This window comes from Mustela erminea, chromosome X, assembly GCF_009829155.1.
Source record: "Mustela erminea isolate mMusErm1 chromosome X, mMusErm1.Pri, whole genome shotgun sequence".
Taxonomy (NCBI): Eukaryota; Metazoa; Chordata; class Mammalia; order Carnivora; family Mustelidae; genus Mustela; species Mustela erminea.
In genome coordinates this window covers 40,902,604-40,928,457 of record NC_045635.1, presented here as the reverse complement: position 1 = coordinate 40,928,457, position 25,854 = coordinate 40,902,604, and the positions used below count along the sequence as shown (strand labels likewise).

The 25,854-nt window shown below is 42.6% G+C and overlaps 1 protein-coding gene across 2 annotated transcripts in view; it reads left to right on the top strand.

Annotated features, from left to right (window-relative positions):
* Positions 1-25,854, top strand: part of SLC9A7 (solute carrier family 9 member A7) — a 138,932-nt gene that overhangs the window by 28,202 nt on the left and 84,876 nt on the right. The window lies entirely within an intron of this gene.

The following is a 25,854-nucleotide window of genomic DNA, read 5'->3' as shown; positions in this document are numbered from 1 at the left end:
GAACCTCATGTAAATGAAATTATATCTTAGGTAACTTTTTGTGGCTAGCCTCTGTCAGTTAGCGTGGTACTTTTGCGATTCATCCATGTGATGTGTGTCAGTAGTCAGTCCCTTTTGTATTGCTGAGCCGTGTTCCACCGGGTGGCCGTATCACAGCTGACTTACACATTCCCCATCCGTTGAACATTTGGGTTGTTTTCAGTTTGGGGTATTATAAATAAAGCTGCTGTGAACATTTGCCTACACATCTTTGTGTGGGCATGTGTTTTCCTTTCTGTTGGATAAATACCCAAGAGAGATTTCTGGGTTGCATGGTAAGTGTATGTTTAATTTTATAAAAACCTGGCAACCTTTTTGCAAAGGGACTGAACATTTTTGCATTCCCAACAGCAGTGCATACATTTCAATTGCTCTACATTCTTACCAACTTTCGTTATTTAGAAATTTTTAATTTTAGCAATTCTAGTGTGAAGTAGTATTTTTATTATTGTTTTAATTTGCACTTCCCTAATGATTAATGGTGTGGAGTGTCTTTTCTTTCTTTTTTTAAAATTGTATTTTTGGGGGCGCCTGGGTGGCTCAGTCTGTTAGGCATCTGACTCTTGATTTCGGCTCAGGTCATGATCTCAGGGTCAGGAGGTTGAGTCCTATGTCAGGCTCTGCACCCAGTGGAGATGAAGCCCAGCACTTAAGATTCTCCTCCCTTACCCTCTCCCTCTGTCCTGCCCCACCTCTCCCTCTCTAAAAAAAATAAAAATTAAATTGTATCTTAAATTCCAGCATAGTTAACATGCAGTGTTATATTAGTTCCACATGTACAGTATAGTGATTCAGCACTTCCATAGATCACCCAAGGCTCATCTCGACCAGTGCGCTCCTTAATCCCCATCACCTATTTCACCCATCCCCCACACCCCTCCCCTTATGCCTGTTTGCTCTCTGTATACCTTTATAATGCTCTGTTCATACTTCTGGTCCACTTTTAATCCTTTTTTTTTTTTTGCCTTATTGGGCTGCATTTTTTATATTTTTCTGGGTACAAATCCTTTATCAGATAAGTGGTTCACAATATTTTCTCCCTGTGGCTTGTCTTTTCATTTCCTTAACACTGTCATTGGAAGAGAAGAAGTTTTAGAATTTAATAAGGTCCAGTTTATCTGTTTTTTCCTTTATGGTTTGTACTTTTTGTGTCAATCTTAATACATTCTTAATAAGCTAACTGTTTTGTATGGAAAATCAGCAGCACTCGCAGTCATTAATCAGTACTTTCTTCTTAGAATAATAAAGGATCTACTGCTAGAGAGACCGGTAGAATTTGTGCACATAAAACACATACGGCAATCTGCACTCCAAGTTACAAGTAGACTGGGTAGTAAGCGCAAATGGCATGCCTTGTTTATAGTACTCGTGCTCTGCTGATCCTGTGTGATACCATCGCGTGGCTGTTGGTCACGAACAGTTAAGGAATACTGAACATGACATTGCAGGAGACATTCAGTTACTTCTGAAGACCAAAGCTGATTTTTGTCTAAGTCAAACTTTGGGATATCCCTAATTTATATTGATTGCTTTTCAAATTGAAGTATGGTTGACACACAGTGTTACATTCATTTCAGGTGTACGACATAGCAATTGGACAAGTCTAGATGTTGTGCTTTGCTCCCCACAAGGGTGGCTACCCTCTGTCACCATACATGCTAGTACCATACCGGTGACTGTATTCCCTGTGCTATACCTTTCATCCCCATGACTCATTCATTCCATGACTGGAAGCCTGTATCTCTCTCCCACTTTCACCTGTTTTGCCTACCATCCCTGTTCATTGTGTGTGTGTGTGTGTGTGTTTATTTTGGTATTGTCTATTATTTGTGGATTTCATTCTTCCCATAAAAGACCCAAGTAAGCCTAATCATGATTTTCACAAAATTGAGTATTGAATACTCAAGTCTTTGTGACTATCTACTGTACAGGGATCCAGACCTTACTCACAGGGACTGCTGTGGGAATGCGATGTGGATGGGATTATTAAGAAATTAGCCTTCTGATCCCTCACGGGCTGCTGCTTCCTCTTCTGGGAAGTGAGAGAGGGTTTTGGATGAGGCTTTTGTTGTCTTTAACATTTCTTGGGTGTCCTCACTGTCATTCAGATAATTGAGACTTTGAATATTGCAGAACTTTCCTTCACCACAGCAGAATAATTGTGACTCAGCTTTATTAGGTGCTTAAATGCAGTTAACGTTTTGCTGAGTTTTTTTTTAGTATTTAAGTGACTATGCTAGGATACCAGGTATGGGAAGAAGATATAAAGGAGAGGTTTCTGCCCCTAATGAGCTGATAGACTAAGTGGATTCCAAGTACATACAGTGCACCAAAATCCAGGTCCGGCTGTGTGGCTGACATTAGAGCATGTGGGGCTCAACTGTGCGTTGTAATACATGTCATTAAGAACTGGGTTGACATTAGCCAGTGGAGGCTTGGGTGGATTTAGGCCCACCTGAGAATGACCTTGGCCTCCCATACTCTGTGCCTGTGAAGACAGTAGAGTTAAGGTAACCTGGCTTGGGGAGCTATGCACTGGTGTGTGGACTGGGGGCCTGCGTGACGCTGGTATACAGAACTTGTGGGAAAAGAAGCCGTGGCTTCTCTGTATCAACAAGCTGTGTGGGGAAGGGGACAGAAGAAGCAGCATACCTGAGGGACTACTGTGCCCCCCCTCATTGGAGACAGAGTCTCTGTCCCCGATGTATTTCCAGTCCTGTGTCTTCTAAAGGTGAGCACATGTTCTACTGAAAACCTCTTTGGGTCCCGGGAGACTGGTTGCTGGCTTGAACCCATCAGAGCTTGGAACAAAAGGTTAGCAGTACAAGCTGGGGAGATGGCTTTCGAGTGATTGCAGTTGAGGAGAACGGGGACTGGAATCAAGGCTATAGCGACGAGAAGGTGAGGAAAGCAGTGCTGAGACTCCTGCTAGCACTTCTAGCCGGTAGTCTAGCGCAGAAGGGAGACCAGAACTCCGGCTGTAGCTCTGGTGAAAGGTCCGCATGGGGCCAGGGGCTCTTCCTAATTGCGTAAACATTTTAATTTAATTTAATTTTAAAAATTTTATAGTGCTGGATATGTACCAAGTACTATTCCAGATACTTTATAACTCTTGCCTCATTTAATTGCTCATACCAACGCACTGCTGGTTACAGTCTCCTGGCGAGAATGGTGAGGCCCAAAGAAGTGGAGTAGCTAGTCAGTGGTGGAGTTGTGATGTGAACTCGGGCACTCTGGCTCCAGTGGCCCTGCTCTGAGCCCTTCCAGTTCTCTAGCTTCTGTCCGCATTCTTCATCGGAGGACATGAGTGGAGTAGTTTCTTTTTCAAAATGTCGTTGTTGGTTACTGAGATCGCTGATACAGGAGACAGCCGTCCAGGTTCATGTCCTTGGACAGTGGCTGAGAGCATGGATTCCTAACACAGTGTCTGGGTGAGGAGAGCCCCTATCCTTTGGCTTGTACCCCTCCATGTCCCACTACCAGGGAAGCCCCGCATTATAGTCATAGGACCCCACTTCTCATCTGTTGACTCCCCCCCTTTGCTATTGTGACAGCCCCACCTTCAAAATTCCTGGGATCAGAAGGTGCATTTCCCCCTCTCCTTGGATCCTTAGAGCCTTTGCAGGGCTCGCAGCTGGGATGCCCCCGCAGTCTCCTGCTTTGCCTTTGTGGAGGGGAGCAAGCGAGTTTGCTTTGTGAGGAAACCCAGGCAAAGATCTGAGCAATGGGTGTGCACCTGGGGCTCGCTCAGGGGTTCAGATGTTGCTTGGTCATGGTTTTTTGCCCTTTCTTGGAACCATCTCCCAATGTTAACACACGGGCTCTCCCACCCAGGCCCTTTATTCATAGCAAAGGAAATTGTTCTGTTTTGAAGATGAGCCTTATAATGCATGAATTATCACATTACCTCTTATGCGAAGGCTCCCAGTTACGTGTGGTCACGATTTATGTATTTTATTCTTCCTTCTTTTGCTGGATGGGTGGTTCAAAATAGCTTTCTCATCATGATTTTTATTCTTTGCTACAAAGCAGCGATTTGGTTTCTAGGTTGACGTTGTCAGCGGCCTGGTGTTTTATCCCAGCGCACCAGCTTGCTCGCACTGCTGGCTGAACGCAGACAGCTGAAATACATTGATCGAGCTGTTGGTATTTTGTCCTACTTTGTATCCAATGAAGCAATGACAGGTCCCATTCTGTGACCCATGCTGTGAGTATCCGTTGTTTCCATGTGGTGGCTGAAAATGATAGAAGCTTACCCTGCTTACTAGGGACCAATCTTCTGGAGGTTCCCTCCACCCCTCCGCTTGCAGCCCACAACAGAACTTGGGTGTGGCATCTAGTGACTTAACAACCCTACTGTCGCAGTGGCCCACAAGCACAAAGAAGGACTAACTTTGTCATATAGGAAAATTTTGGAGCCCTCGAATCATCTGCCTCTGGTCATGTTTCATGGCTTTATTGGATTGTGTCCCTGGGAAGACTGGGATCAGCACCTGTCTCTTAACCTGGTTGCTGTCTTCTGTACTCTGGTTCTTTATGGGTAATGCCTAAACCAAGCGTCACAGATGGGGTTGATAAAACTCTTTTTGTTTTCTGCACGGAATTTTAGTTTTTACAATTAATCTTAGAACAATTTAAGTAACTATGGTTTGGGGAGGAAACAGTTCTCACTTGTGCATGAGAAACTCTCTATTGCTCTGCGCTGTGCTCTGTTTTTCTGGAAGTGACTATTAGCTGGATTAACAAGCATCATCACAGAAACAAAGTGTTTCTTTAAAAGCCATAGATTACTGCTTTTACATTTACAAAAACTACAAGCAGGCATTTCTCCCTTAATAGGAGGGTTTAAACAGATGTTTAATCATTATGGCAGTGACAATTCTAAAACATAATGAAAACCCAAGGTAAGGCTTTATGGTTGTTTCAAAACCCGTATTCATAGAGTACTTCTATGCAAGGGGAAGACCTTTGCATTTTGGGGCCAAGTGCGATTAAAGCTGTTTACTCTGGTATGCAGTTACCCCTCACACCCTCCAAAAAAACAAACAAACAAACAAAAAAAAACAGAGGGAAATTTTTTTAGAGCCCAGCATCATCAAAATAGATTTTTAGGGGGTGCCTGGGTGGCACAGTCACTTAAGCATCCGACTCTTGGTTTCAGCTCAGGTCTGATCTCCTCGGTTGTGGGATTGAGCCCCACATGGGGCTTCTCTCTCAGTAGGGAGTCTGCTTGGACTCCTCCCCCGTTCGTGCACTCTCTCTCTCTCCATAAATAAATGAATCTTTAAAAGAATAGATTTTTGGTTTATCAACTCCTAGACTAGAATGTAAACCCGTGTTTGATCTAGTGTTTGGACAATTAATAGTTTAAACCATTACGTTATATATTGACCGAGGATATGGGAAGCAAATTCGAAAAAAAAAATATTACTCACTGGTGAATGTCACCAACTGCCTTCACTAATTGCACTTGCCACAATACATCATCGTCTCTTCTCCTCCCAACCTTCACTAGATCATAACATCCATAAAGGCAACCCCCTTGATTGCCTTGTTCCTGATTGCTCAAATACTGGTTGCATGAGAGTCTCTATAGTCTTCGGTGGGCTGTTGGTGAGGTGTGGAGAGGATGGTCTTCTCTCAATCCTGGGCCTTTGCTTTGGAAGCCAAGCTGTGTTTTGATAATTATAATCGCTTAAAACCTTGCAGCATCTGAAGATGACTCTGCAGGAAATTGAATTTTGAAGCAAACTTAATTTATATCTTAGAAGCTTAATCGGGGACTTTTAAAAAAGAGAATCATTTACTTCTAGCTTGGAAGCCAGAGAACCCAGAGGCTGATGGATGTGCCCTTGTCCCTCAGTCTCTTCTCTTGCAGGTCTGATTTCTATCCAGGACAACATTGACATTTTGCATCTTTGAAAATTCCACTGTTCTGGCTGATTAGAGTGGTAAAGTGGAAACACGCCTTGTGTGTTCTCTGCCAGAATTACCAGTAAAGTCTCTTTCTGGCAATTCTCTTTAAATGACTGAATTTTAGAAATGGAAAGAGCCTTGTCAATTGGAGCACTTGAATCTAAGCAGATTACTCTATTAAAACTCTATTAAGAATAAAAACTGTTTCCTGGAATTTTGTAAGACCAACTCAAAGTTAAATCAACTCTGTCTTCAGATGGGATCACAAAGATCATCAATACAGCCAGAAGATGTATTCTTGAATCTTTCTTAATATCATTGTGTGAATTTGGACCAGGGGTGATCAGTCTTGTGGGAATGGTGATTTGAAGTCCTTTGTTCAGGCTGTTTGTTCTTACATTTGGATTTCCTTGTACAAGGAGAGTTCACCTTCACCATCTATCTACTCATGTATTGCTTTCTACCACCTTTTTTGGAGTGATTTTGCTGTGGGAATTCAGGGTATAGACTTGCCAGTCTAAACGTATAGGTGGTTTTGGCTTTGCCAGATCATCTCAGAGATTCCTGGGTTTATTCTGATGATGTGCTCCAGTAGATGAGGTTCTCTTCTTTTCTCTTTTGCTCTTTTGTCTTCATTTTTCTTTTCTATTCTCTGCCAGTGCTGTGAGGGAGGTTTTGGATGACAGTGTTGCCAGGATGATAGTAAGGTGTGCGCAGGGAACACTGAAGTGTTTAAGATGATGAGTGTTTATGTGTGAGGGGCAGATGGTGGTAGGAAGTGAAATTGGAGAGAGGGGCAGATGCCAGGTCTTTTTGGTTCTTGGACACCATGTTTCCATGGGCAGTGACGTCAGAATTTTAAGCAGGGCTGTGACACGACTAGCCTTATTTATGTGAGTCATAGAAATTAGTCAGGTAGTTGTTGGAGAATGGATGATTAGGAAACCTGGTAAGAAATTATTGTGGAAAGTCCAGGCAGGAGACTTGAACCAGAGGAAAGATGGTAGATTGGGTTGGGGATGAGTAGGGAGAGCACTAGGGTTGGCAGGACCGGGAAAGGAAAGGATGTGCCACTCGGTGGTGCCAAGCCTTTGTGCTAGAATGAGGTAATCATGGGAATGCTTGAACCGGAGCTGTTTTCTGAGGAAAGTCTTGTTTGTGATTTTAGAACCTCTCTTTGGCAGGCAAGATTGATTGATTGACTAATTTTTTTGTAGCAAATAGCTTTACAACTGACACACCTGGAAATGTAGCTTTGTAGAGCTTCGAAGTGATCAGCTATTGAAGTCCTCAGTAATGACCATAGTCATGTTAGTCATTCATCTTGCTCAAGTCAAAAGCAGCTGAAAATACTGGTATTTGCAAAAGTAATGTTCTTAGAGAATATATTACTTACCATGTCTTCAAAAAGTAATTTTAGCCAAAACGTCAGGAAATGACAGATTGGACCATATAATATTGCCCTCCAGTATGCCATCCACAGAATTGCTTGTATAGAACCAAACGAACATCACGCCTTTAGTTTTTTCTGAGCTTTAACTTATTTGTGGAATGCCTTTGCATTTTAAGAAAAATGTTCTTAAAGCTATTGTTGACTTTGGTGGCTCCCCTCTCCCCAGTTTCTACAAAAACTGAGACAGAATCTTCTTAGAGCAGCAAAATAACTTTGTGATTTATCAACACTTAGGCTAGAATAGGAAACGCATGTTTATTCTTGTGTTTTCTGTTTGGCTCCTGTCAGAAAATTGCACAAGCTTTAAGCTTATTTTCTATGGTTTCCCTCAGATAATGTTTTTATTAGGCTTTTCTTCTGTCCTTTGTCTTACTATGTTCATTGATGTTTTAACTGGATTTGTGTTTCTACTTTAATCAGTTGGAGTAATATTCAAAGTGTGTTTTTAAGGAGAATGAAAATTTGGGATGCCCCTACATCAGTATTTATTAGGATATTTAAGAGGACTGCTTAGATTTCCTTGAACAGCAATTCTTTTCTTAATGAATCTTTATTACCCAAACATAATAGAAATTAGCAAAATTTAAATTAACAAAAATTTAAATTAACAAACTTTAAAATTTTTTAAAAAATTAACAAAAATACTAAAGTGATTTTGTGGTACTATATGGAACTTATACTCATTTGGCCCCTGGTAGAATTCATATCGATAATATACGTGTCCATTTTATAGGACTTGGAGAACCATTCGAGCATTTTCCAGGAATATAGACTGCAGTTATTTTATACATAGCTCCTGTTCACAACACTGAAAAATGTGACACCCCCTTCCCAATTATTTCATTATTTCTTTGGGAAAATGCAATTATTGTGGTGAATGTGTTTTTGCATAGCTTATGTGACCAGATGTCCAGGATGAGAACAAAGCCTAGGGTTTTTGTTTTATTTCTGTCCTGGGCAGCCCTTGTCCTTTTGATCATGCTTCTGGCTTTATCTGGAAGCCAACTGACTTTAGGACAAGGTGATTTTCCATTTACCAAAACATCAAGAAACTGGAATCAGAAACAAAACAAAGAGAGAGAGAGAGAGAGAGAGAGAGAGAGAGAAATGGAAAAATGAATTTTGAAAAACTGGATTATCAAAATAGTTTCAAATAGGATTTGAAAGTCACTTGGGAATTATTTGCTTGTGGATTATCAGAGTCATCCCTTCCTGTTTGGGTGTAAATCATTTAGCTCTCCAGTTTGCTGCTGCTGCTGGGTATTTTGAACCAGAAGTTAGTACTTTCACATAGGCTTAGGGTCCTCAGAGCTATGTATTTCAAGTGTTTTTCAGGGTGAGTCAGTGGGGAGTTCCAGAGCAGATTTGGGCAAAGTAATTACTTCCTCCCCTCTAGGCTTTCATAGCACCTGCCTCTACACTAGCACCTCCTGCTCTGAGTTAGAGCTTTTTGTCTTCCCAAGCAGGATCCTTTCTTAGTCATCACAGGGCTCTCAACATCTGGTGGCTGAGTAATGCAGGCAACAGAGAGCCCTTTCTTGGATCATTTCCACTGGTGATAAGCTCAGGTGCTCTAAAAACAAACCTCTTTACCAGGTGTGATAGGAAGGCAGAGTTCTCCAAGGTGTCACACACACACACATAGACATGTATGCACGCACACACGTACATTGTTTGGTCTACCAGTTAGCCGCAGGCTGTGTGGCCAGCCAGGTCCGTGCATGTGTGGGCTGGCTCGGAGTCACTGCTGAAGTCCTCCTGCCCACCTGTACATGAGCAGACTGCTGACTAGCTCTAGATTTCACCAGCTTAATTCACAAAATAAAGCTCAGACGTGCCCTGCCTGCTCTAGAGGGCTTTTTGCCAGAGAAGAATAAATAACATATATATATACAGACTTCTCAAGACTGAAAAATACACTCTATGTGACATTTTGTCATTCTTAACTAACCAAGGGTGATGGCACCTTCACAAATTTGGATTCAATCCGGAACCAAACCTTCTATCACTGGACTCATATTTTGACATCAATGATCATGATATTAACAACATTGTAACCGTTTCCAGGCACTAAGTGCCCTCGAACCATTATAGAGAAAAAGCTGTTTAGCTATAAATATACCGAACCTGTCAAGTTGGTTTGGTGTTTTCGTTGTTGTAATATCCTTATGTGGAGGAAGGGGCTCGGGGTGTCTCTAGAGCCTCTTTTATTAAGTACTAATCCAATTCATGATGGATTCTGCCCTCATGACTGAAGCACCTGCCAAAGGCCCCTTTTCATATGATATCATCTTTGGGGATTAGGATTTCAACATATGAATTTGGGGTAGGGGGACACAAACATTCAGACCATAGAAATCAGTATTTTAAAATCTAACTTAGCAATCTTTTTTCAGCATGCTTTCTTCCATTGACCATATATACTGGTCTTTCCTTTCCTCCTTGGAACCAGCTTTACCATTCGACTTGTTTCTTAATTAAGCAGTAAATAGCTTTGACATCTGCTCACTATTTTTATGAGACTCTTGTTTTTGACTCTTTGAAATTTATCCTTTGACAAAAATGAGAACCAGGAAATAATGTGTACTGTGGTTAAGCCCCAATCATCCCCCCAATACCATTAGTCCATGACATACTTAGTATAATATTCAATTAAACTGTACAAAATTAGTCTGTTGTAGTGATAGTAATTTTCAGATAATGTAAAGGAATTTTTTTCTTAACTTTTTTGATGACAGGTAGGATTAATTAGAGGATGAGAAGAACGTAGATAGTGGGAGGCACTTCTAGTTATTCCGATAGGGCATTTTACACATGCTCAATACTGTTAGACATTTGATCCCATTGGTTCTTTATGGTCCACATTTATTTCAGAGCTTCTGGTGTTTTTTTTTTTATGTAAGTGGATTCTGAAACATGACTTTCATATTTCCACAAACATTAAATCAGCAAGTACTCTTATGAACACACCTGCTTTACAAGAGAAGAAATTAAGGTATGAGAGGTAATTTGTCCACAGTCCCCAAACTAGTAACTGAGAAGCAGAGATTTGAACTGAGGCAGGAATTCATCTATATAATTTCACTGAAGCAGACCTGTCAATTCTGGCTTTGCCAATAGAGCTCATTTAACCTTGGCTGTCAGGAGGGAAAATTGAGGTCCAGAAGGGCTCAAGCAATTTTGCCCAAGGTTCATTAGCTAGTTAGTAGTGGTTGGGGCATTCAGGTGTTTATTGTATGTCTGGTACTGTGCTATTACATGTGGGAATACAATATGAAAGAAATGTATAGACCCAATTCTCAAGGAGTTTGCAGCCTAGTTAGGGATCTGGAATAAGGTAAGAACTGGGCTAATCTGTGATGAAAATGAATATGGATTATTTTAGTATGTAGAGTATTGGAGAAATGAGATACCAATGTGAACAGGGAACTTGGGTAGGCTTTAGAGAATTGAGGTTAATCCAAGTGAAAAGAAATTTTGTGAAAGTACAGAAGTAGTGTAAATGCATCTACATGTCTAATATATATACTGGATGCACATACTAATTTGCTTGGTGAATGAATCTCTACTTCAACAAACTTACCTTCCAGTTTTACAATTCTCTCTTCCACTATATCTAGTCTACTGTTGAACTTGAAAATGAAATAAGATTCTAAGATCATGTTTTCCTGTTTTAGAGTTTCTGTCAGTTCTTTCTAAAATCTCAACTTTTCTCCCCATGCTATTCTTCTTAATACTTTTTCTGCTATATTTTTTTTTGCCATAGCATTTACTGTGTTCTTTTCTTATGTAATTTACTTATTGCATTTCTTCTGTTTCTCCTCCCCACTTCCCAATAGAATATAAAGAAGTTCCACGAGAGCAGGAATTTCTGTTCGTTTTGTTCACGGATTCATAGCCCCAAAGATTAGGACAGTGCTTGGTACATAGTAAAAGCTGAAAACTCATTTGTTGAACAGATGTGTGGTTTTTAAGTGTGGAGACAATGATGAAACCTAGCAGGTCAGATAGAGGGGGGAGGTCCTTGTAGAACATACTAGAAAATAAAGTGGGGGGGCAGAATGCATTCATTATGGCCAGATTACAGAGGGTAGCATGTTTTGAGGGAAGGTTTAGGGGTTCACTACAATAGACACACATATTATTTATAAAGCTGAGCAAAATCTTATAATTCACTTGTCATCTGGGAGACATCAGGAAATAGCAGAAAGAACTCTTGCTTTGGAATTAAAGCACATGAGTTTGAATCCTATAGTTTCTCTGACCAGATCAGCTATATGACCTGAGGCAGGTTATCTACTCTTAAAGATCTTGTTTTCTCAACTGTTAAGTATGGTAAAATAAAGTTACCTCATAAAGTTATGGTGAAAATTAAGAGATAATGTTATAAATAAAACCTTTCGAATAAAGTGGATATTCAGTAAGTATTTCTTATTCTGCATGAATTGATTTGAAATTATTTTAACGTACTAAAACATACTTTTTCTGTTTGAGGCAAATTACTTAGAGTAGTAGGAGGAAGCAGATGACACTGGGGTGGTGTATTGTAACTGTGGTTTAGAAAAAAAAGAACTACCAAATATGAGTAAAAATGAAAAGAAGATACTATGTTTGGGTATTTCAGAGCCATGGAAAAAAAAAAAACTCACAGAAATAACCAGTATCTTTTCACTTCTCCAAAATGGTTTGGTACCTTCAGTTAACTACGGAAGAGAGGAAAATCCCCTAATAAAACCAGAGTCACTAATAATAATGCCTCCAAAAGTACCGAACCATCCGGAAGGTACCAGGCTCTGGGGAAAATCAGCCTTTCCTTACATTCTCCTGGGTGTCTCCTTCTGGGCATGAATCCCATGCCAATGTCAGCCTGGGCACTAACCTGACCCTCTAAAGAAAATATTTTAACATTAAGTCCTCTACTCATTAAGGGTCAGCCAAGGAAAACATCCTCCCAGAGAAGCCTTGGACATTTTCTATATACTGGTTGTTAAAGACGTTATTATCCTTTTTTTTTTTTTTTTTGGCTAAGTGAGCCTTGAGACAAATTTGTTTTAGAATGAGGATCAAGCAAACATTGATTTCCCTCAACTGGTTTATTTCCTTCTATCAGATGATGTGACTCAAACAGCACCCAAGGCTTTCTTTCAGTTGTCAGGAAACCCAGCACAGGCTGTGTAATGCTTTTATTACAATCACAGAAAGTCTGGGAGGATCATACATTTCATTCCTCTTTCTTCATTAACATTATCCCTTTCTCTTCTTTTTTTTTTTTTTAAGATTTTATTTATTTATTTGACAGAGAGAGATCACAAGTAGGCAGAGAGGCAGGCAGAGAGAGAGAGAGGAGGAAGCAGACTCCCTGCCGAGCAGAGAGCCCGATGCGGGACTCAATCCCAGGACCCTGAGATCATGACCTGAGCCGAAGGCAGCGGCTTAACCCACTGAGCCACCCAGGCGCCCTATCCCTTTCTCTTCTAACTGGCTTGCTGTATGGGACATGAAAGGCTTTGCCAGACAACCGGCCTGTACCTGAGACTGATGATGCATACCGCTTAGCATTTCATGGGCTGACCTGTTGCTCCCGATGCCATCCAAACACTTTGTAAATAGAGTGTCTTCAAAAGACCCAGGTGTCTAATGGTAGGGGACCCGTTTATTAAATGTCGTACATGCATACACGCCACTGAGAATGAAGATGCTAAATTGGAAAGGAAATTGCTCTTAGAAGCACTTACAAGAGGCAAAACACGCCCCTGACCGGCAGTGAACGCGCATACACATAGGTTTGGAATGTAGATAGCTCTCAAAAACGTAACATTGAGTCCGGGGAGAAAAAGGGGAGGCAGCCCACTCTACCCAGGAAACGTGGCACAGAAGGCCACTTGTCCCTCAGTATCTGCTTTCCATTTCTTCTATGGGAATGGGCTTTTAGAAGGAGGAATGTCTTCCCAGAAAGAAGACTTTTCTTCTCTCGCCTCTCTTGCCATTGGATGCAACCGTGTGACCAGGTCCTGACCAGGCTGGGGTGTGAATGGGGGTCGTGTGCACAGTGTAGAGGCGCTCCCAGTAAAGGGAAGGGGAGAGCCTTTCCTTGTCACCTTCTCAGTTCGCTTTCCCCGCAATGTGGGTCTGATGGGGAGAGCCACGCCTGGGGGTGGTTGAGCAGGAGGACAGGGGTGCTGCCGTCTCATCCCGGGAACCCTTCTGCTCTGACTTGTACATGAAAGAAAAAAATGGGCTCCTGTCTCAGGTAAGCCACTGGTATTCTGGTCTGGGTCCCAGCAGCTGAACCTGTTTCCTCATGCCCCATGATGCTATTTCTGGAAGTTAAAAGAAGCAAAAAACTATTCTGTATTTGTGGATATGTATATTTTAGCAAGGCTTGGCCTGGCCAGAGGCTGACATGAGTGGTGGATGCCACAGAGGCAGAGGGAGGGGATGGAATGAGGGAGAGCAAGACTACAGCCGGCTTTCCCTCTCTCTCCGCTGTGTCCTGCCCTGTCATTTGTGTCCAGGCAGGACAGTCAATCAATGAAGATGTCCGCATGTGTGAGATTTTTGTGAGTTCTCACGCCAAAGCTATTTCTTGCTGGCTTTTAACAGTGACTTTGGCTCCTGTCTGAAGTAAGTGACTGCATTTGGAGGACATATTGGTATTATCTGGTCCCCCCATCAAACAGACACCGAGGACACAGCCATGGTTGTTATCACAAGAGTGAGCTGCGAGATGGAATTGGGAAAATAGTTGCTTTTGCAGTTTTCTGTTAAGGCCTGTGGCACAGATGTTGCCAGAAGGCTGGCAGGCTACAAGAGCCCACACAGGTAGCATGTACTTTGGCCCACACAAGAGAAGCCAACATTGTCAACAGCCTGGGTGACTCTGTCTCTCAGGGCCAAGCTCAAGTTCATCAGGCCCAGAGAATCTGAACCTAACCAGAGTGCAGCGTTTAGACAAAGTAAACTGTTTTCTCTGTGTTGACAAGCAGCAGACGACTCTATGTAGACCTCAAGCTGTCAGAAGGTGACTTAGAGGACAGAGTAAGGACAGAAGCAATTGGCTGTGATGTGCCTGTATCTAGACTGGAAAAGGCCAATGGTTCCATCTCCTTCGTGGGGACAGCCTTGTCCCTTCCCCCCTCACAGCTGTCAGCCAGTGGTCATATGGGTCATCTTACCATCCGACCTTTGGAGATCTGCTTTTCTTCTTTTCACAGTATTTTTCCAAAGTGGATACCACACAGTGCACTGGGTTCTCCCCAGATGAATCGAAGGTGCATTCCAACTCGGTCACTTTGCAGTTTGGGGATTTCCAGGCCTTTCGAGGCTCATGAACTGCTCATCTCCTGGCTTATTCCCCTAATTTACCTGTCCCATCTGCCATCTGGCACTTTCACTGGCTATCTGAGGAAAACTTTCATTCTCTTACCTTAAAGTCTTGGGGACCCTCACTTCTGCCCCCACCCTCATTACAGGTGCATTCTGTGATGCTTTTGGTGGTATTTTTGGATGCGTTTCTTCCTGGCACATAGGAGGGTCTTCTGTCGACTCAGCTGTTCTGGCTTTCATTCTGTTTGCCTTAAGCATAGAGTTACCCAAAATCCAGTCCCTTGATCTGGTAAGTTTCTTTTGCCCTCTCGTCCGTGACTTCAGATACCTTCTTTACATAGCTGGCTTGCAGGTGTTTGTATTTAGTCTTGGCTAGAATTTCTGTAACACAGTCCTGAAACTCATAATTTATTTAAATGAATTTTTGATAAGATAATAGGTATTGTAGTACAAAATGCAGAAGTTCCAAAGAGACAACTGAAAAGAAGCCTCTGTCCTTGGATAGAAATTTATCCAGTTTTCTTCCTTGGAGGCAAATGTTCTCATCATTTGGGCCATTTCCCCTCGAATGTGCCATACTCTGAAATCAGTGTATGTGATGGCAGAGTTAGCACCTTCTGGGTTTTTTGTTTAAGATTTTTATTTACTTATTTATTTGAGAGAGAGATAATGCATGCACACACAAGAGCGGGGGGAGGGCCAGAGGGAGAGACTCTCAAGCAGACTTCATGCCAAGTGCAGAGCCCGACATGGGGCTCGATCCTGGTACCCTGAGATCGCAACCCGAGCCAAAACCAAGAGTTAGACGCTCAGTCCACTGCAGCACCCAGGCACCCCAGCACCTTCTGTTTGTAGCCCTGGCTTTCCCACTGGATGTTCTCACTTCCTGTAAATGCTGTCCATACTTTACCAGCCACCTCAGCTCAAAGCCTTGGTGTTTTCTTTTACTTGTTTTTACCCTTTTGTGTCATTTATATCTTTTTATTCACTATATTTTGCTGCCTTATTCTTCATAGTGTATTTTGCCACAGACTTTTCTTTTCTATCACACTGTCCTGTCAATAGCAACCAACTTGGAACCTCCCTGCTCATGCAATATTTGACAGTCCAATGATTCCCCTGAGAATGTGAATGTCCACTACTGTACTGTAACTAGAGGAATGTTTGATGGATTGTCTACACGATGCTTTTTTGTTTGCACAGCTCACCTTCAGCTGGATCGTAGGCTCTCAGGACAGGAATCACTGTGTGCTATTTCTGGTGTATTCCTTTTAGCACTTTACATAGTCTTATACATAGAGCCCACTCTCAATATATATTTGGCAAGATGAGCTGAACACTATTTTTTGTTGGTTTAAGTAGATGTGGGCATTTTGTTTTTAAAAATGTGGGGGAAAATGTGGCACCTGGGTGGCTCTGTTGGTTAAGCATCTGCTTTCAGCTCAGGTCATGATCTCAGGGTCCTGGGATAGAGCCCTGTGTCAGGCTCTCTGCTAAGTGAACAGTCTGCTTCTTTCCCTCTGACCCCCCCCACCAAGCTCGTGCGCTCGCTCTCTTGCTCTCTCTCTCTCAAAAGTAAATAAATAAAACCTTTAAAAAAACATGGATGGGCGCCTGGGTGGCTCAGTGGGTTAAGCCTCTGCCTTCGGCTCAGGTCATGATCCCAGAGACCTGGGATCGAGCCCTGCATCAGGCTCTCTGCTTGGCGGGGAGCCTGCCTCGCCCCCACTCTCTGCCTGCCTCTCTGCCTACTTGTGATCTCTGTCAAATAAATAAAAATCTTTTTAAAAAATGGAAAAAAGTGAGTGGCAGGGAGTGTAGTGGCAAGAGGTTGTAAAGATAGCTAGCTATATTTTTGAACATTTGTTACCTTTTCTGTTACTTGACCTTTTATCTTTTCTTGCTCTGTGATAGTGCACCACTTTTCTATCCCAGGACCTCCCATGACACTAGCTGTGCTCCTCCCCTCTTTTACTTTCCTCACTAGTTAATTTATTTACCTTGCTTTGAAAACATCTTTCCCCTACTAGAATGTAAGTTCAGGGGCGCCTGACCTGCTCAGTCAGTGGAGCATGAGACTCTTCATCTCAGGGTTGTAAGTTTGAGCCCCACGCTGGGTGCAGAGATTACTTAAAGAAAAATACAATCTTTACAATGTAAGCTTAAAGCATTCTTGGCCCTACTAGAATCTAAGCCCTGTGAGGGCAGGACTTTTTCCATTCATGTTGATTGCTGTATTCCCAGGGCCTAGCCTGTGGTAAGCTCCTCAATAAATATTTGTTGAATGTGTAACCTGCTGAGGTGCCAGCCTGGTGTATTGTCCTTAAGCTGATTACTATCAGCCCTCCGAGATATCTGTGTTCTGCTCAGCTGTACTCAGTGTTACTCAGTGGTGATGCCTCGAGGCCAGAATGACTTTTTTTTGTCTCTCTTCAAGCAAAAGCTGTAGTTTGGGACTGAGTGACTAAGCTGCTCTTGGAAGGGAAGAAACAGACAAGGTAGTTGATGGTGCTAGAAAAAGGTGCTGGGCTCCGCTTTCCATTGGCTGGCTTATTCTCCAAATTCCCCACTTGTATTTGGCTAAGCACTTTCTAGTGCCTTCAGTAAAGGTGATTCATGTCCCTATTTGTTGTTCTTACCACAGATTAGGTCTTTTTTGTGTGACTTAAATTCTCCTCTTATGGTTTGAGTCTTTTTGGATTCCTCTGTTCAGGAGCTGTCCCTGGGACATAAAGGAGGCTGACTGGGCTTGAGTTTGAGCCTTGAGTCATTTCATCTCATAGAGAAAACTTCTGTTTTGTGGCCACATCTTGCCCACCTAGTCAGCCAGCTGCTGTGACTATTGGAGCAGCGGGTCCCATCCCCTTTGGGGACAGTCAGGAAGGCCTTGGCAGGAAGGCAGAGCTGAGAGGGTGCCGGCTGAATGTCGACCCTGGCTTTCCAGGAGGGGCTGCCTGGCCTCCCTGCCTCAGGAGAACCCCTGCTGTGATGGGGCTGGGGGCGGCTGTGCCCCTTGCCAGTCAGATAATCAGCTCCAAAATGAGGTTTATGTCCTTTGTGAGAACTGAAAGCACTAAGATGGTATCAGGAAAACCTCAGGACCTTTTAGAAGGGGCACAAAGAGATCAACAGATTGTGACTTGCCATGGAGTAGAGGCTTTTGTTGCCTAGATGGCGAGGAGCCACTGGAAGACAGTTAAGCTGGGCAGAGAGGTTTATTTTAGAGTTACTGGCCTCCCAGTGGTTTTGTGGTGGCTCACCGAGGAGCGTGAGGTGGCCACGGAGGAGGTCTAGGAGGCTCTCTAAAAAAGAGAAAAACAACTCATGTGAGAAGAATGTTTGCCACTGTGCAGACCTCGGTGTCTGCCTGTGGGCGACTGACGTGGGGCTGACTCACAGGGAGACAGCTTTCCCGGAGACAGGGATGGGGAGAGGAACGGTGCTCACAGGGAGGACTGACAATTACATCTTGCACCAGTGGAGTGAGGGGTGTTGGGAACATTTGGAGCTAAGTTTCTGGAGTGAGGATGGGAAGATCGCGCTGGATCTACAGTTGCCGGAGTCCCTACTCTAAATCTTCATGTTGGATAAAGTCTTATACCGAAAAATTGCTAATTATGGAAAATGTCAAATACATGGAAGTTGGGACAATACTATTATGGTATTGTGATTTGTAATAAATACATATTTGCTGTTCGTTTCTGGCACAGAGCCCCTGAAAGCCTTGGAATTTCCTAAGTGGAAGGAGCTGCAATGCTGTTTGGACCTTTCCTAACAAATCCCTTCCAACCACACCCCAGTTTATGTTAATCAGGGGGACTTTAGGAGAGCACCTGGGCTTGAAGGCTGGTTGTCAGGGAACTGACCTTGTGATTAGAGGGCTGGACCTTAGGTCCCACCCCCTGACCTCAGGGGAAGGGGAGAGGGAAAGAGGGGCAGGAGGTTGAATCAGTCACAGAACGCCAATGATTTAATCAACTGTGCCTATGTAATGAAGCCTTCATAGAAATCTAAAAGGCTGGGGCTCAGAGAGCTTCTGGGCTGTGAACACATGGAGATGGAGGGAGAGTGGCCCACTTGGAGAGGAGATATAGGAAGAATGGTTCACTTGGAGAGAGTCTGGAAGTTCCTAGATCCTTACCCACACTGCCCTATGTATCTCTTCCATCCGACTGTTCCTGAGTCCTATCCTTTTATAATAAACTGGTGATCTAGTGAGTAACAAGTTCTCTGAGTTCTGTGAACTGCTCTAGCAAATTAACTGAACCCAAGGAGAGGGTTATAGGGATCTCTGCTCTGTAGTTCTGATCTATATCTGGTTGGTTAGAAATATTAAGTGACAACCTGGGCTTGTGATTGGCATCTGAAGTGGGCTGGTGGTGCAGGGAAGGGGGGTGGTCTTGTGGGAATGAGTCCATAACCAGTGAGATCTGACGCCATATCCAGGTAGATCGTATCAGAACTGAACTGAGATGTAGGACACGTAGCTAGTGTCAGAGAATTGCTTCGTGGTGTGGAAAAAAAAAAAAAACCCACACAGAAGTATAGTAAACCACAACCCATGTACCTATTATCCAGTTTCATTAATTAGCAGCTTCTGGTAAATCTTGTTTATTAATCCATATTCCCCACAGCTACTCCTCTCCACAACACTGGCACAGAATCCCAACTTTTATTTGTAAATATTTCCGTATTTATTTCTAAAAGATAATCTTTTTCTAAGATTTATTTATTTGAGAATGAGAGAGAGTGGTGGGGGCAGAGGGAGAGACTCTTCAAGCAGGCTCCCTGCTGAGCACGGAGCCCAGTGTGCAGCCCCATCTCATGACTCATGAGATCATGACCTGAGCTAAAACCAAGAGTCAGACGCTCAACTGACTGAGCCACCCAGGTGCCACAAGATAAAGAATCTTTAAAAAATATATAGCCACATCTTCTTTATCCATTCATCTGTTGAAGGGCATCTTGGTTCTTTCCACAGTTCGGCAACTGTGGCCATTGCTGCTGTGAACATTAGGGTACAGATGGCCCTTCTTTTCACGACATCTGTATCTTTGGGGTAAATACACAGGAGTGCAATTGTAGGGTCACAGGGAAGCTCTATTTTTAATTTCTTAAGGAATCTCCACACTGTTTTCCAAAGTGGCTGTATCAGTTTGCATTCCCACCAACAGTGTAAGAGGGTTCCCTTTCTCCACATCCTCTCCAACACACGTTGTTTACTGTCTTGTTAATTTTGGCCGTTCTAACTGGTGTAAGGTGGTATCTCAATGTGGTTTTGATTCGAATCTCCCTGATGGCTAGTGATGATGAACATTGTTTCATGTGTCTGATAGCCAGTTGTATGTCTTCTTCGGAAAAGTGTCTGTTCATGTCTTCTGTCTTTTTGTTGATGTGATTATCTGTTCTGTGTGTGTTGAGTTTGAGAAGTTCTTTATAGATCTTGAATATCAGGCCTTTGTCTGTAGTGTCATTTGGGAATATCTTCTCCCATTCCATGGGTTGCCTCTTTGTTTTGTTAAGTGTTTCCTTTGCTGTGCAGAAGCTTTTGATCTTGATGAAATCCCAAAAGTTCATTATTGCTTTTGTTTCCTTTGCCTTTGGAGATATATCTTGAAAGAAGTTTCTGTGGCTGATATTGAAGAGGTTACTGCCTATGTTCTCCTCTAGGATTCTGATGGATTCCTGCCTCACACTGAGGTCTTTTATCCATTTCAAGTTTATCTTTGAGTATGGTGTAAGAGAATGGTCGAGTTTCATTCTTCTACATATAGCTGTCCAATTTTCCCAGCACCATTTATTGAAGAGACTGTCTTTTTTCCACTGTATATTTTTTCCTGCTTTGTTGAAGATTTTTTGACCGTAGAGTTGAGGGTCCATATCTGGGCTCTCTACTCTGTTTCACTGGTATATGTGTCTGTTTTTGTGCCAACACCATGCTGTCTTGGTGATCACAGCTTTGTTGTAAAGCTTGAAATCAGGCAACGTGATGCCCCTAGTTTTATTTTTCTTTTACAGTATTTCCTTAGTAATTCGGGGTCTCTTCTGGTTCCATACAAATTTTAGGATTGTTTGTTCCAGCTCTTTGAAACGGAATAACATGGAGGACATTGGGAGAAGGAGAGGCGAAGGGAGTTGGGGGAAATTGGAGGGGGAGATGAACCACGAGAGACTGTGGACTCTGAAAAACAAACTGAGGGTTTTGGAGGGGCGGGGGTAGGAGGGCTGGGTGAGCCTGGTGGTGGGTATTATGGAGGGCACGTATTGCATGGAGCACTGGGTGTGGTGCATAAACAATGAATTATGGATCACTGAAAAATTAAATTAAAAAAATAACCACAATACTTTATTATCCCTCAAAAATGATAGTAATTTCATATCTGTCCAGTGAGTTCACATGTCCCCAGTTTATTTGTTTTTGGTTTGATTTAAGATGCAACTAAAGTCCCTACAACTGTATTTGGTTATTATGTCTCTATGTCTCATTAATCTGTCTTAATCTGTAGTTTTGGATGGGTAACTTCCCAGAGCATTCTCGGTCCTATTTGTGTGAACCCAAACAATAACTAGCACTTGAACAAAACAAAGAGGTGGAGGAATATGAGATAATGTAGGGTTTCTCTTAGTCGGAGGAATGATTTTTATGTTTTTTCTCCCCCGAGAGGCATGACACTTTTAGGAAGGCTTGAGAACATTCTCGTATTTGTAGCCTCTCTCCTGCATTTCATTTTCCACCCTTCTACTGCAGACCCCTTCTTAGCTCTGAAGTCTCTGGTCTCTGCTTCCTGTGGGATAAAAGTCTGCACTCGGGAGCCTAGCTTCCAGAGAAGCTTCTCCATCTTCCTTGAGCCAGTCTCACTCCTTGACACTTGTTCTCGGCCCTTCCTCTTTCTCTCAGTGTGGTCTATGTTTTGGCCATGCTTCTCTGGTTAATATTCCCTTCCCCACATCATGCTGAGGACTTTCTCTAAAATATACCTCTCTCTTCTTTCACCTGCAAAAGTTTGCCTCATCCTGGAAGGCCCACCTGAGAAGTCACCTTTTCTGTGAAGTTTTCCTCAACTACTTTTTCACCCAAAAGAATGATTCATCCTATTCCCCACTATGTCACCCATTGATGCCTCTGTCTTATGGTGCTTGTCCCAGCTGGACTGGCTTTATCATTAGTTATGTGTTGCCGGACTGGTGGGGGTCGGGTGGTACTGGTAGGGGCTCACCCAAAGCCCTCTCCTCCTGGAAGGCAGCATACACCTATTCAGTACCTACTCTTAGAAGGGCCAACGACAGATTTTCTTTTTTAAAAAATTTTATTTATTTAAATAAACTCTACACCCAACCTGGGGCTTGAAGTCATGATCCTGAGGTTAAGAGTCGCATGCTCCTCTGACTGAGCCAGCCAGGCACCCCCAGATTTTCTATTATAGCTTTTCCATTGTGTGTTTTATTTTAAAATAATTTTATCAAGTAGGCCATTAAATATGGTATAGTCTTGAGCTGGGTTGAACTTAAACCAGGGAGTAATTACATTTTATTCTGCTCTCATAAGCACCTAAAAGATTTTGCTGGGAATATGGTGTGAAGTGTTTCTTGATGTGTCATTAATGTCGACTCTTGTTATTGACTTTGGATACTTCCCAGACACCAATTTCATGACTCAAGAAATTGCAACAAAAATACAAAAGTCATCTTTGCAGATGCTGCTTTGCTGCCTGCCAAAACTTAGACATAAGGTGCAGAGGGAAAAGGGCATTGCATTCACAGTTTGGGGAACTGATGTTTCTGTACGTGTATAATCTATTCATTGTATTTGTCATCAGGTTATCATTTTTGATTTTCATGATCTCATTCTTTCAGCAAATATGTCTTGAATGATGACCATGTTCCAGACACCGTGCTTGGTTCAGTGGAGCTTGCAGTCTTGTGGGGAGGACAGACTTGCAGTAACACTTAGGTAGGCACCAGCAGCCCAGAGGAAAGTGGCTACCTGTGCGCCAAAGCTGGTGCAGTTCCAGATGAATCCCCAGGTGAATGGGAACTGGCCAGGTGCACAGGGGAGGGCACAGTGGGAACTGGGAGACAGGCCTAGTAGCGTGGACAGCATGTCCCGAGAGCAGAGAGGTTGGAAATGGCCTGCCTTACTTCAGTATTAGCTATCATTTTGATTTCTTTTAAGATTTTATTTATTTGACAGAGACACAGTGATAGAGGGAATAAAAGCGGTGGGAGTGGGAGAAGGAGAAGCAGGCTTCCCACTAAGCAGAAAGCCCAATGTGGGGCTTGATCCCAGGACTCTGGGATCATGACCTGAGCTGAAGACAGACGCTTAACGACTGAGCCACTCAGGTACCCCTATCATTTTGATTTTTTAAAAAGATTTTATTTTTCTTATTTGACACAGAGAGGGAAATCATAAGCAAGCAGAGAGAAAGGGGGAAGCAGTCTCCCTGCTGAGCAGAGAGCCCCATGTGGGGCTCGATCCCAGGTCCCTGAGACCATGACCTGAGCAGAAGGCAGAGGATTAACCCACTGAGCCACCCAGGTGCCCCTCATTTTGATTTTTAATAGGAGATATATATACTGTACATAGTAGAAAATTCAAATAGCTCCAGAGTGAAAATTAAATGCTACCTTTCCTCTGATCCCTAGCTAACTCAGTTCCCCTCCTCAGAGATATCAGTGTTAACACCTTTGTGTGTCTATCCTTTTAGGGAATTTTGCTACATTTACAAACCTGAGATAGATTTTCTTTTTCATTTCCCATGTGAAAGGTAGCATGCTATACAACTCATTCTACACCTTGCTTTTTTTTTTTTTTTTTTTACTTAAAGCATTGGATATAGCACTGCTGCCTTCTTTTTAGGATAATGGCTACAGATTCCATTATGTGAAGGGACCACAATGTCTTCAGCCAGTACCCTTTGGAAGAGGCATTAGACCTCTTATAACAATGTGCTGTTACCCATCTCGTGAAGCTGATTGGAATAAGTGAGCAGTAGTCCCAGAGTGCAGAGCTGACGGTCCTAAACATATTCACCTCTTAGTTCAGATTCTGTTAGCAAACAAAAAGTCTAGCATATTTGTAAAAGAACCAAATAGAATTTCAAGAAGCGAAAACTAGTAATTGACATTGCAGACTCAGTGGATAGGGTAACGAGCCGAAGAGAGAACTGGCAAACCAGACAGATGGATCTGAAGCAATTATCCCGACAGTGGTGCAGCAAAACGGAAGGAAACGACACCCAAATGCTCAAACGTGACACCGCGGTGACACACGATGACCAGAGCCACATTTGAACGTGGATGGCTCTCATAAGCGCATTCTGGGGTGATAAAAGCAAGTCACCGAATAATCCACATCACACATAATTCGAAGACATACAGAATGAAACAACATAGATCCACAATTACACTCTAAGGGCATAATAAACACCCCATTCAGGTTAGTAGCTTCCAGAGGGTGGGATGATGAGGGCAAGTTCAGATCTGGATTGGGAAGAATATAAATGGTGCTTAGCTCTCTTGGTAAGGCGCTGTTGATTAAACTCAGTGATAGCCCCCTAGAGGTCTGGTAGACCACTCTTAGCCTGATAAAATCTTGTGAAGTATATTAAATACACAAAATAATGTATAAAACTGGAAAAGTGGAATAAACACTTTACTTACTGTCCAGCTTAAGAAACAAAAATTACCAGTTCCTTTGAACCCCCCATGTGTATTCTTTCCCAATTATATTTACTCTTTATCCCTTATAGGTACTATACTTGTATTTTTGAGTGTCTGATATATTTCATAATAAAGTTTTTTGTAGTCTTACTCTAGTTCACTTACTGATATAGGTCATCATCAATTTAACTTTAAATCTTTGTCCTTCTTTTTTTTTTGAATTGTTGTATCAATCATTTGAGTTAAAAAAATATGTATTGTGTGCCTCTGATTGAATTTCTAAACACAGTACATTTCAGCATTTTCCTGAGTAGGTACTGTTTTAAAAGCATTAATGAAAATTAATCTTTTGTCTGGCTCCATCAGTTCTGATCAGAGAGAACAGAGGTATGGTAGTTTCTTGGTTAGTGCCCTAGGAAAATACTTTTTTTTAAAAGATTTTGTTTATTCACTTGAGAGAGGAGAGAGAGAGCACAAGTAGTGGGTAGAGGGAGAGGGAGAAGCAGACTCCCCGCTGAACCGACAGCCTGACTTGGGGCTTGATCCCAGAACCTGGAGATCATGACCTGAGCCGAAGGGAGACACTCAACCATCTGAGCCACCCATATGCCCCAAAAATACTTTCTACAGAAGTCTGAGTTCATACCGGGAGGGCAATATGGTGAAAGTCTCCTTTGGAAGATTAAGAAGAGTCATCATGATGGTGGTATAGGAAAAGAGAAGACAGAAACCATCTGTGGAGTGGTGGTTAAGGACCCTATGTTAGAGCAGTGGGACCTTAACTTCTCATCTGTAAAAGAAAGGCTTCCTAGTTGTGAGGTCAGGTGGGAGTTAGCTGCAAGGCTATTATTGGTAGTCTAGAGAAGCCCCCTGTGATTTCTCAGAAAGGCAGTATATTAGGCAGCTCGGGACTGCTATTAACAAAATACCATAGACTGGGAAGCTTAAGAGAAATTTATTTCTCATAGTTCTGAAGGCTGTAAGTCTGAGATCAGGGTACCAGCATAGCTGAGTTCTGGTGAGGCCTCTCTTCCTGGCTCACAGACAGCCACCTTCTCGCTGTGTCCTCATGTGGCCTTTCCTCTGTGCATGTATGCATGGGAAGATGGAGCAGGTGTCTCTTCCTCTTCTTATAAGGCCACCAATACTATCAGATGATGGTCCCCCTTAATGACCTCACTTAACCTCTATTTCCTCCTCAACAGCCTTTCCTCCAAATTTCAGTCCCGTGGTTGGGGTGACGGGGGTTGGTTAGGGCTTCAACATAGGAAGTTTGAGAGAACACAGTTCAGCCCATAGGAGATAATTTATTTTGGTTAATAGTCTTTGAATTCAGGTGAATTCTTAAATAGGTTTTGTTTTCTTTAATTTACAAAAATATACCTTCATCAGTTAAAACTTTGGTGAGTATGGTTCTGTTCATTTATCAAAACCCCACCTTCTCACTTGCGTGTGTC